The following is an 11,442-nucleotide window of genomic DNA, read 5'->3' as shown; positions in this document are numbered from 1 at the left end:
ACTGGAAGTATCTGCGTCATCAGCATGTGACAGTCGTGAGACTTCATCCCGCTGAACTTCTGCTTCGCTGGGTCTAGGTATCTGCTTATCTTCCCCGCGTAACCGTAAGGAAGTTTTACTCCTAGGAGGCAGGTGAAAAACTGCTCGATCTCCTCCTGACTTAGAGTGAAGCACGCGGGAGGGTAGTAATTTCCGGTCTTCTTGGCCTTTTTGCCTTTGCGACGACTTTTTGTGTCCTGCTTTGCCTCATCATCATCATCATCATCATCATCATCATCATCATCATCATATATAGCGTGAAGCTCCTGTCTGATGCCCATTGATTTCAAGTCTGCCCTTGCTTTCGGCCCATCTTTGGTCCTCTCTGGCATGTTGAGCAGGGTACCAAGCAGACTCTCACACACGTTCTTCGTGATATGCATGACATCAAGGCTGTGAGGCACACGGTGGATCTTCCAGTACGGCAAGTCCCAGAAAACAGACCTCGTTTTCCATACCTTCAGCAGCGGCTCTAGCGCCTTTCGCTTCTTTCCCGGCTCTGGCGCCTTTTGCTTCTTTCCCGGCAGTGGGCAGTCTTTCCAATTTTTCAACAGCTTGTCTATTTCCTCGCCGCTCCTCGTACACGGGCGCTTTCGGGGTTCGGTTTCACCATCGAACAGATCCTTGTGTTTCCTCCACGGGTCATCGTCGCGAAGCCACCTTCGATGTCCCATGAACACGGTTTTCGAACACCCGGGATCTCTATCTAGCTGGCGATACGTTGTGTCATCCATGCACCTTACGCATCCAGAAAATCCGTGGACTACCTGCCCCGCAAGATATCCGTAACCGAGATAGTCGTGCACCGTCGTGAGCAGTGCGGCTCTCATAGGGAAATATTCTTTCTCTGCGGCGTCCCACGTATTGGCTGGCGTTTTCCACAGCGTGTCAAGCTCCTCTTTCAGCAGCCCCAGATACAGATTGATGTCGTTCCCTGGTTGTTTCGGCCCTTCAATAAGCATACTCATGTGAATGTACTTCCTCTTCATGCACAACCAGGGGGGAAGGTTGTACATCCACACAAACACAGGCCAGGTGCTATGTGTGCTTCTCTGGCTGCCAAACGGATTGACTCCATCGGTGCTCGCGCCCAGCACGATGTTCCTTGGATCGTTCCCAAATTCTGGGTATTCGAAGTTCAACGCTTGCCACTGGCTCGCATCCTTAGGGTGACTCAGCATCTTGTCTTTTTTTATCTATCTCCGGATCATTTGTGTCATCTTCTCGCTTCTTCTCCTCCCTATCCGCGTGCCAACGCAGGAGCTTTGCTACCTTAGGATCCGCGAAATACCTCTGCAGACGAGGAGTGATCGGAAAGTACCACACCACTTTTCGAGGAGCTTTCTTCCTCTTCTTGTATCGAGTGACACCGCACACCGGACATATGGTAGACTCCGCGTGCTCGTCCCGATAAATGATGCAATTGTTCATGCACACATGGTATTTCACGTGCGGTAAATCCAGAGGACACACGATTTTCTTCGCCTCCTCCAAACTGGTCGGGCACTTGTTCCCCTTGGGAAGACGTTCGTGCCAGAATGACATGTTCTCGTCGAAGCATGCGTCGGTCATTTTGTGTTTTACCTTCATCTCCAGAGCCATGAGCGTTACTTTCAGGCGGGTATCCTCGGGCCTGCATCCTTCATACAATGGAGTAACCGCGTCTAACTCAAGTTGATCCATCTTGGATTTCTCTCGGGCGGCAGCTCTTGCGTTATCCGTCTGCTTGAGAAGCAGCTCTTGAATATGAGGGTCCTGCACCCAGCCCATCGATGGTCCAGCGTCGTCTGCTCCGCCGGCATCATCATCATGTCCTGCATCTTCTACATGATGACTGTGTACAGCATCACCGTCATGATCATCTCCTCGGGATTCTTCGTCTTCTCGCCCCCCCCGAGCCGCGGTGGTTGTCTTGCTGCCCTTCCTCATTTCTTGCCCGGCCCCCATGGACGACTTCGTAGTCATCTTCATCACCTTGCCACCGATAGCCATCCATGAAACCACGCAAGAGCAGGTGGTCCCGCACCTGCCCGGAATCCGGATCCGCAATAAGGCTATTCAGCTTGCATCTTCGACACGGACATCTTATCTCCGTCTTGTTCTTTTGAAGCATCTCGACCTTCGCGGACCTCAAAAACCTATTCATGATGCCTTCGGTCATCGTGCGGACCATGGTCGCCTGCGGGGTAGAGCAAAACGATATTTTAGAACCAAGAAAAAATTTGGCATGACTTTCCCTAATAATAGGACCAAAAAGAATGCTTAATGCCAAAATTCTCGCCGAAACAGAAATGAATCAACATTCCGGCAAAATATTGGCAACTATCGCATTTCAAATACCGGTACACCTCCAAACACAAACACATATGCAACACCACAAACATATGCAACACCACGAACATACATAGATCTAGCTAGGCCATAAAAAGTGCATGTGCACATTGTTGTAGGGAGAACAACATAAATATAGCTTCCCCCCTTACTTACCTAGCAAAACAAGGTAACTTAACCACTTAATTTGAATGAATCTATGGTGGGAATGAGGTGAAAAAGAGGAGGCACCCGAGACAAGGAGGAGGCGGTGGAGAGAATGAAGTGGGGAGAAAGTGAGTGTGGGAGGAGAGGCTGTCCAAAATATCTTGTTGCTGCCCACTTACTAATGGCGCACCAGCAACAAATGCGCCATTAGTAATCCAGGTTACTAATGGCGCACCCCCTGGTGGTGCGCCATTAGTACTTTTGCAAAAAAAGGAATAAAAACAATAATAAAAAAATAACATTATGGCGCACCTTCTGGCTGGTGCGCCATTACTAGTTACAACTAGTAATGGCGCACCACCAGAGGATGCGCCATTAGTATGTTTGGACAGGCGCACTAGTTCAAAAAAATTTGGTACTAATGGCAAACCGTGGGCAGGGTGCGCCATTAGTAGTTTCAACACTAATGGCGCATCAGAGGGTGGTGCGCCATTAGTATATACTAATGGCGCACCACATATCTGGTGCGCCATTAGTGTCAATTCCATCTATAGCCCTTTTCCTAGTAGTGAACATAGCTAGTTGGGTACTTGTCTGTTCAAGCACTTATGACCCCTACACCTGGTTTCCATGCATGCCCCGGTTTTGACATAACTGAGCGGGTATTCGGATACACTCCTTACTATCGGGTCCAGAGGTCGAAGCGAAAAGGTCCGCCATGACAAATGATTTACAATTCGGCTAGGACATTACATATGTCACTTGAAGTACACAGTCACTAAGACTGATTAAATTCTTCTTCTATACCATCCAACAGGCTGTCTAGCCTACAATCCTGTTGGGAATACTTTGCGGCTAATTCTACTTGGTCATGCACTAAACTGACAGGGATCTCTTTCCCATCGGGACCCACAGGTCCGACCTCGGCCATGTGGTTTGGGTCAGCTTTGGTATATCGCGTCTTCACCATAGCCTAGGCTTCCCTCTCACCTTGTCGGCAGGCTGATATCTTCCATAATCGGAAGCGTCGCCGCGCTCCCTTAAGCTTCTCTATAAGGTCCCCCATGCCTCCTGGCGGGGACGCGGATGGCCACAAGGCTTGGGCAATACCCTGCATTACCTGCCGATCTTGCTCGTGCAGTTGTGAGAGCTCTGGTAGAAGATCACCCGAAGACCCAAGCATCTCCTCCGCGGGACGACCCATCAGCATACCTGCAGACATAACTCTGTTAGCCGGCTTTTTTGCCGAACTCCTTTAAAAAGTTTGTTCAAGCACTACTAAAACTGTCGCGCCGAAGCCGCTTATTCTCCATCACGGAGTCCGCAAGCTGGGCTCGGGCATCTTTCAATTCCACACCCAGCCGGATATTGGCATCTTGGAGATTATTTTTCTCCCGCCTGACTCGCGTAAGCACGCGCTTGCCAGCATTTAGCTGTCGATCAGCACATGCCGCATTCACCGCCACGGCCTCCGGATTCACTCCGGGGTCATCTGCAACATCTATTGTTAGATTTGCATGCATGTCGTATACTACCTGGTACCTGTATTCTTTGAAATGAAAACAAGTGTTACAAGAGGGGCCCTTCTCGAACTCCTTCAACGCGGCAACAACGGCCCCTAGCTGGGCCTTGCACTCTTCCAACTCTTGAGACAGGAGGGAATTCTTCTCTGTAAGAACCTGCACAAATAATGATCCTTAAATCAGTTGCGTCAACTGTTTCAAGTCTCAGGGGCTACTGATACATGTAATCGTCAGATTTTCTTACCCGTATATCCCTTACATACTGGTCCGTGGCTCAGGCTAGACCATTCTGAGCAGCACGGATGTACGCGTCTCCTGAGTTGAAGGCATCAAATGCCTCTTGGGAGAAACAAGCATCACGGAGTACGGCCCGACGACGCCTGTGATTCCTCGTGCTCTCTACTTTGGAATTTGTAGCGGATAGTCTGTCCACATCTGTCGGATTTCGGGTTCCGGCAAACCCTTGAGGTTCGAACACTGGGGTGCGCGTGGAGATTTCGCCTTCTACTTACCTGCACCCCTCCGCCTCGCTAAGATCTAAGCTATGGAAAGAATAGCACAAGAGACACAGGGTTTATACTGGTTCGGGCCACCGTTGTGGTGTAATACCCTACTCCAGTGTGTGGTGTGGTGGATTGCCTCTTGGGCTGATGATGATGAGCAATACAAGGAAGAATAGCCTTGCGAGGGTCTGTTCTTGGCGAGGGGATGAACTGCTAGGAGGAGTTCAGTCACCCTTCTCTCTCTCTCTCTCTCTCTCTTCTCGATTCTCTCTCCGATTTCCATCCCTCTCCGATTTCGATCCCTCTACCCTGTGGGTGACTAGTCCTATTTATAGGCAAAGGCCCTGGGCCTGTTCCTAAATATTGAGAGGGAAGGGCGCCAACAATTGGCCATTTTGAAGGGGAACATCTGGTACACTTATCCAGAATAAGTTGGTCCTCGCCTGCCAAAGGCTCTAGTGGTGATGCTGGCTTGGGCTCCACAATGACTTCCTCCCTGTTGTTGGACTGGTCTTGGTCTCTTTGCACCAAAACGGGTGCCTTTGCTTGATGCTCTCACCTGTGCTTGCTCCCTTTGCACCAAAGAGGAAAGGAGGACACTGCGCGCCTGGCGCCCGCCTAGCACTCTTGGTCGTCATGGCTTGCGTCACGGGCACCTCGTGAGGTACCCCGCCTTGATCTCTCCACCTCCTCGCGAGCCAGCCTGATGAGGCCGTGCCTGAGGAAGCTCCGTGTCATCCGCCTCGCGAGGCTTGGCCCCTCGCGAGGGTCTTGGGTCTATGTTGATGAAGATGGGCCGTGCTGGGCCGCCCTTTGAGCCACGCCGCAGGCCGCAGGCAGGCAAGTCTGGGGACCCCCGTTCCCAGAACGCCGACAGTAGCCCCCGAGCCCAAGGCGCGGCCGGACTTGGCCGTGCAGGGAGGCGAAAGGGCAAGAGCGAAGCGCCACGGGCCCTAACAGCCTGCGGCCTTGGGCGCCGCGTGGCGGTTGACTGGACGTGGGCGCCTCAGCAACCGCGCGAGTTGATAAGGGAGCGGCATCTGCCTAGGCTTTGCTTTTTTTTGCTTTCTCCAGTTGCTTCTTAGATCCCCTTTCTTGCGCCACTCCTTCCTTCCTCCAAAATTTCCAGATCTACTCCGACCGCGTGACCTAGGAAGCCATGGCGCCTTGTCAGTCCCCGGCCGGAGCTTGGTACTCGTCTGCCCTGGACTCGCCGAACGTGTCGGAGGCGAGCCTCGCCCAGTTGCGCCGGATGGCGGCGGCGCAGGGCATCGACGGGGCGAAGGTGTTCAAGGCCGGCTCCGCCACCCCTGAGGGCCAAGGGAGCACCTTCTATCCGTTCTTTGTAAGCGCCATTGCTGCTGGCCTGGTGCCTCCCTTCTCCGAGTTCTTCTTCTCTGTCCTCCGCCATTATAAGCTATAGGCTCTGCATCTCCAGCCCAACTCCGTCCTTCTCCTGGCAATCTTTGCCTATTACTGCGAGGCTCACGTAGGGGTGCAGCCCTCAGTGGCCTTGCTGCGCCACTACTTCTACGTCCGGACCTCTCGCGGTCCTGCTTCCGCGTGCGCGAGCTTCATCGCGTACGGTGGCGCCATTGCCATTTCGAACCCCGGGAAAAGGATTAAGGGCTTCAGGAGCAAGTGGGTCTTGGCAGATGCTGGGCGCATCCACCCTCGGCTGATCTTGCCCACGGAGCAACCCACGAGCTCTAGTGATTGGGGTTGAGCGGAGCTCGTGGACCCCCGCGTGAAGCTGGTGTTGGAGAAGATGAACGCGGATCTGAGGCCGGCCAACATGGCGGCGGCGAAGCTGACCGGCGCGTCGCTGCTGAGGGAATTCCTGGAGCACCAGCTGTACTCACTTCCAATGTGGAGGCCCCATCCGAGCCCTGCGGCCTTGGCCGACGAAGATCTGGCTGCGGTCCTCCAATCTCTGGTCGGGGGCGATGTGGCAAGGTTGGAGGGCTCTCCTACGCCCTTGTTCCTCCGCAATGACTGGGAGCAGGTAGTGGAGTCCATGCCTGTCTTCAACGGGGATGGGCCCGTGCCATGGAAACTCCCAGGGAATCAGTGACGTGTCCTCCGATGACTCCAGCGAAGAGGAGGAAGGAGGGGAGCGGGAAAAAGGGCCTGACTCCGAGGCGACTGATGGAGAGTCGAGGGCTACCCTCCCTCGGTGCAGGTCCCGCGCTCTCCGCCTCTCTCCGAGCGATGACGACGAGGATGATGACGAGCAGGGCGGCGGGAGCTTGCCCCCGATCCCTAAGAAGGACAGGACCGGGCTGATCTCCCGCGGGTCTGCCTCGGCCCCGAGGCGGACCGCAGACACGCCTTCCGCTCCCGAGCTTCCCAAGGTTGACCCTTCCAGCCGGCTTTCAGGCTTCAAATTTGGACGGAGGCTTCCTAAGCTCACTGACGACGACCCATAAGCGCTTGATTCTTGTCTTTATTTCTTGTCCTGCTGCTGAGGCTTGACTTCCACATCTCTTGGACAGGCTGGCGCCCGCAGCAAAGAAGCCAAAGGGAGCTCCTGAGGTTCCATTCGTGGCAGCGCCTCTGCCCGCGAAGGAACGTGACCGCGACACACAGGCTTCTCCTGCCCGGTCGTCTTTGCGAGGCCTGGCTGAGCCGGCTGGGGCGAGCTCAGCCCCATGGCCCAAGTGACTCCCGAGGTGCCTTTGCCTGCTACCACCACTACAGCCGTTGGGGCGCAGCAGGCTCCGCCTCAGGATGTTGTGGTCGCGCTGCCGCCTTCTCCTCCTACTCCACCGACTGCTGTCTCTCCGACTCCTCCTGCCGTTCTGGATCGTGCTGCTGCCGAGCTGGACCGGCTGCGGCAGGATCTTCTTGGCGCCGACCCTCGCTTGGTGGCCGGGCGCTTGGAGCTGGCTTCAGGATGGATTCGCTCCGACGCTTCGATTCGGGCGGCACTGGTCCAGGCCTCGACGGCTTGTGATGAGGAGAGGCAGGCCGTCCTTGAGGCGAAGGCTGCTCGTGATGCAGCCCTGGGGGAGGTGGTCGATGTCCGTGGTCGCTGCAAGGTGCTGGAGGACGAGCTGAAAGGCCTACGGGACCAGCTCGCGAAAGAGGCCCGCCTTCGCCAAGAGCAGGAAGAAGGCGTGAAGGCTCGCGAGGCGGCCGTCAAGGAGAGGGAGGTCAAGCTCAGGAGGCGCCGTGACCACCTAGGCGCGCTGGAGCAGGAGTTGGGGGAGAGGAAGGTCGAGCTGGACGACAAGTCCCAGGTTCTTGCCGAGGACCGCGTGGCCTTCGTGGAGATGGAGGCGAAGGCTCGCTCCTCACTGAGGACGCTTTACGACAGCGGCCTAGAGAGCCCGCTGGCTGGCGCCGAGGACGGCCCCGCCAAGCTGCTTCCCTTCCTGGTTCGCGCTCTGGAAGATGTCGCCCTTGGCCTTGGCCTCACAGCCGAGGCCGAGGCGCGTGTCCTGTCTTCTGCAGCGCTGATGCGGGTCCTCACCCACATCTACCTTCGCGATCCCGGTGTCGACCTCGACAGCCTGCTGGAGCCAGTAAGCGGCGAGCGTGCCGCTGCCGCTGCCGAGGCCGTGAAGGGTCGCGTGGAGGCTCTACTGGGGAAGTTCCGGGCCTTCAGCACCAAGCCGAAGCAAGGCGCTGCCGACCCCGCTGCTGCATGAGGCGAACCCACTCCACGCTGCTCCACCGCCGACAAGTGACTCCGTTGTGGCTCCTGTCCTGCCTTTAATTCCTGCACATGTATCATGCCTCGGGGAGGCGTTTAAACTTGCGTTTGGCATGGAGATAACAGTGTGGACTGTAATATTTGCTTTTGAATTCCTTGAAATTTACGCTTTTCCTTCCTACTTGCTTATGTTCTACGCTGGCGGAGCCCGGCCCCACGCATACCTCAGCCGCCGTTAGCCCCGACCGGAAACCAGGACGGGACCAAGGACTGAGGGGCTACGTGACAAGTTAGGCTCCTGAGTCGCGATGCTCAGGAGTCCACCTTGGCGCACGAACAGCAAGTAGGGAGGTGTGATGTGAGTGGATCTACCATTCTACGTCTGAAGAACCCGGCCGCGCGCATACCTCAACCGCCGTTAGCCTTTCGGAACTAAGGAGTGAGGGGCTACGTGACCAGTTAGGCTCCTGAGTCGCGATGCTCAGGAGTCCCCCTGGGCACAAGAACATCAAGTAAGGAGGTATGATGTGGGTGGATCTACCGTTCTACGTCTGCAGAGCCCGGCCGCGCACATACCTCAACCGCTGTTAGCCTTTCGGAACTAAGGAGTGAGGGGCTACGTGACCAGTGAGGCTCCTGAGTCGCGATGCTCAGGAGTCCCCCTTGACGCTCAAACGGCCTTCGTACCTTCGCTCCGCTCGGGGAGAGACGCGCGACGAACCAGGCCCGGGGGGCCTGGCTGGGTGGCGTGCGTCTGGGCATGACCCAGGCGCAACCCCCGTGCCCAGCCCCCTCGCGCGGCACTCCCGAGGGGAGGCGTTACGATGAGGCTAGACACCGAGCTCTGGGCTCCCTGAGGTTGATGCGGCCCGGGGGCCACCCTCAGTTGTTTATCACCAGCGCGGAGCATAGCGCTTCCGTATGTGTACGGGCATAGCCGCTCCTCGGCAGTGTCATCAGCCAGCGCGGAGCATGGTGCTTCCACTGGTACGTGAGAGGGGGCTCCCCTCCGGGAGGAGCCCCCGGGGCGTGTACAGCCCCGCCCTGACACGTGGCTGGCACGGTAGGGCCTGGCGAGGTGTATCTGGGCACCCGTGAGCCAGCGCGGGACTCACGGAGCCCTACCTCTAGGCGGGTTGCGCCTGGCACTAGGCCTTATCTTGTGATGTGTACCTGCAAATTTGGTTAGATGCCGGCACTCTACGTCCTCGGGTCCCGGCCCTCGAGCTGGTCTCAGCCATCGCTGGTATGCCAGGTCGCGATGCTGTGGACAGGGCCAGAGGGTGAGGGCTGGAGAGCCAGTAAGAGCCCTGAGTCGCGATGCTCAGGTACCCCCCCTTTAACGTGCAAGTGGTCGGCATGGAGAAGAAGAGGTGCCGTGGACCGGCATCAAATAATCAAGCATGGTGGGTTGAACGCATAGCCGGAAATAAAACGCAAAAGGGATACATGCCGCTGGGTCTGGCCCGAGCGACTTGCGGATGATGCAGCCCGAGGGGCGGCCCCAACAAAGTAAGCTAACAACATGAAATAAAATGGATACATGCCGCAGGGACGGACCCACGCGGCCTGGGAATAATGCAGCCCTGGGGGGCGCTCCCAGCTGGAAATGAAACTTGAAAGATGTCACCTGATGATGTTGAGGACGAAGCAGTGTTGGTGCAGCAGACTCGGTGGGCTGCGGAAGCCGATCCTCACGAGCCCCCAGGCCCAGGGGCCTCAGGAGGCTCCGGAGGCGCTGGTGGCTCCTTGCGGACCATCTCCATCTCCGCCAGGGCTGTGGAACACCTGGCCTCTTGAGCCTCCATGATGCCCCTCATGAGGCGCTGGTATGTGGCAGCCGCGTTCGGCAAGCCGTAAGGCATGCGAACGTAGTTGTGGGGTGGACCTTCGCAGCGCACCACTCGCGAGGGCCAGAGGCGCTCTAGAGAGTTGACTCGATTGAGCCCTGGTATGTCGATGCAGACGCGCAGCCCACCATCCTCACCTGGATGGGGAGCCACAGCTGGTAGGCGGCGGCCGCCTTTCATGACTCTTGACTCCTGTAGCTCCTGAATGGCCTTGCTGACGAACTCCTGAGGGTCTGGCCCTCCTTGCCTTACTCCTTCTTGAGGGAAATGTGCTTCGAAACACGCCTCCATGTGGTGCCCAAGCGCCTCCCTCGTGACCTTAGCCAGGTCGGTGGCCCTCCAGGGGAGAGCCCCCGAGCCCTGCCTGAGGAGGGCGCCGGGCGCGCTTTCCTATGCGATGGAAGGAGGTTCCCCCAGGGCAGGCGCGGGCCCTGAGGGGCTTGCCTCCTGAGGGGCTGGGCCGGACAATGTCTTCTTCTTCTTGGGGGCGGTCTCGGGAAGCCTCCTGCTTCCGCGATCCGGGTCTTCCAGTGATGAGGCCTGAAAGGCTCGTTCCACGGAACACACCGCGTCCTTCTCTTCACAGGGCACCGTGATGACTCCGCCACTTCCTGGCATCTTGAGGACGTTGTAGCCGTGGTGAGTTGCAGCCATGAACTTGGGCAACGTTGGGTACCCAAGGATGGCGTTGTACGGCAGGCGAATGTGAGCGACGTCGAAGTCGATGAGCTCGATACGGTAGTTGTCGCATGCCCCGAAGGTGATAGGGAGGCGGACTTGCCCAATCAGGACAGTGGAGCCGTCGGTGACTCCGGAGAAAGGCTTGGTTGGCTGAAGCTGGCTGTAGGGCACTTGGAGATTGTTGAATGTTTCCACGGACAGGACGTTGAGCCCTGCCCCGCCATCGATGAGTGTCCTGGTGACCACCATGTTGCTGATGATTGGGGAACAAAGCATCGGGAGGACTTCTGCTGTGGCCGCACACTTGATATGATCTGCTGAGCTAAACGTGATGGCGCACGCTGACCACCTGAGAGGGCGCGTGGCTTCGAGCTTGGGAAGGACTACATTCGCTTCACGGGCGAACTTCTTGAAGATGCGCTGAGAGGCTGGGGCTTGAGCCCCGCCCAGGATGCAGGCGATTGTGCGCGGCTCCTGGAATCCCCCAGCCCCCTCGTCCTGATGGCGGTCCTCGTTTCTCCTCGGCTGCGGCGGCAGCGGAGGGAGGCCTGCGTTGCCTTGCGGGCGATCCTCGCGAGGCTGATCCCTCCAGTCTCCCTCGCGAGGCAGGTCTTGCCTGCGATCCTCGCGAGGTTGATCGCGCCACCCTTGGCGCGGGCAGCGGTCTTCCCAGCGTCCTGTGTTCCTTCCTCCTCCTCGACCATAGCCCC

Source organism: Triticum dicoccoides, chromosome 3A, assembly GCF_002162155.2.
Source record: "Triticum dicoccoides isolate Atlit2015 ecotype Zavitan chromosome 3A, WEW_v2.0, whole genome shotgun sequence".
Taxonomy (NCBI): domain Eukaryota; kingdom Viridiplantae; phylum Streptophyta; class Magnoliopsida; order Poales; family Poaceae; genus Triticum; species Triticum dicoccoides.
Note: the sequence above shows the minus strand (reverse complement) of the source record.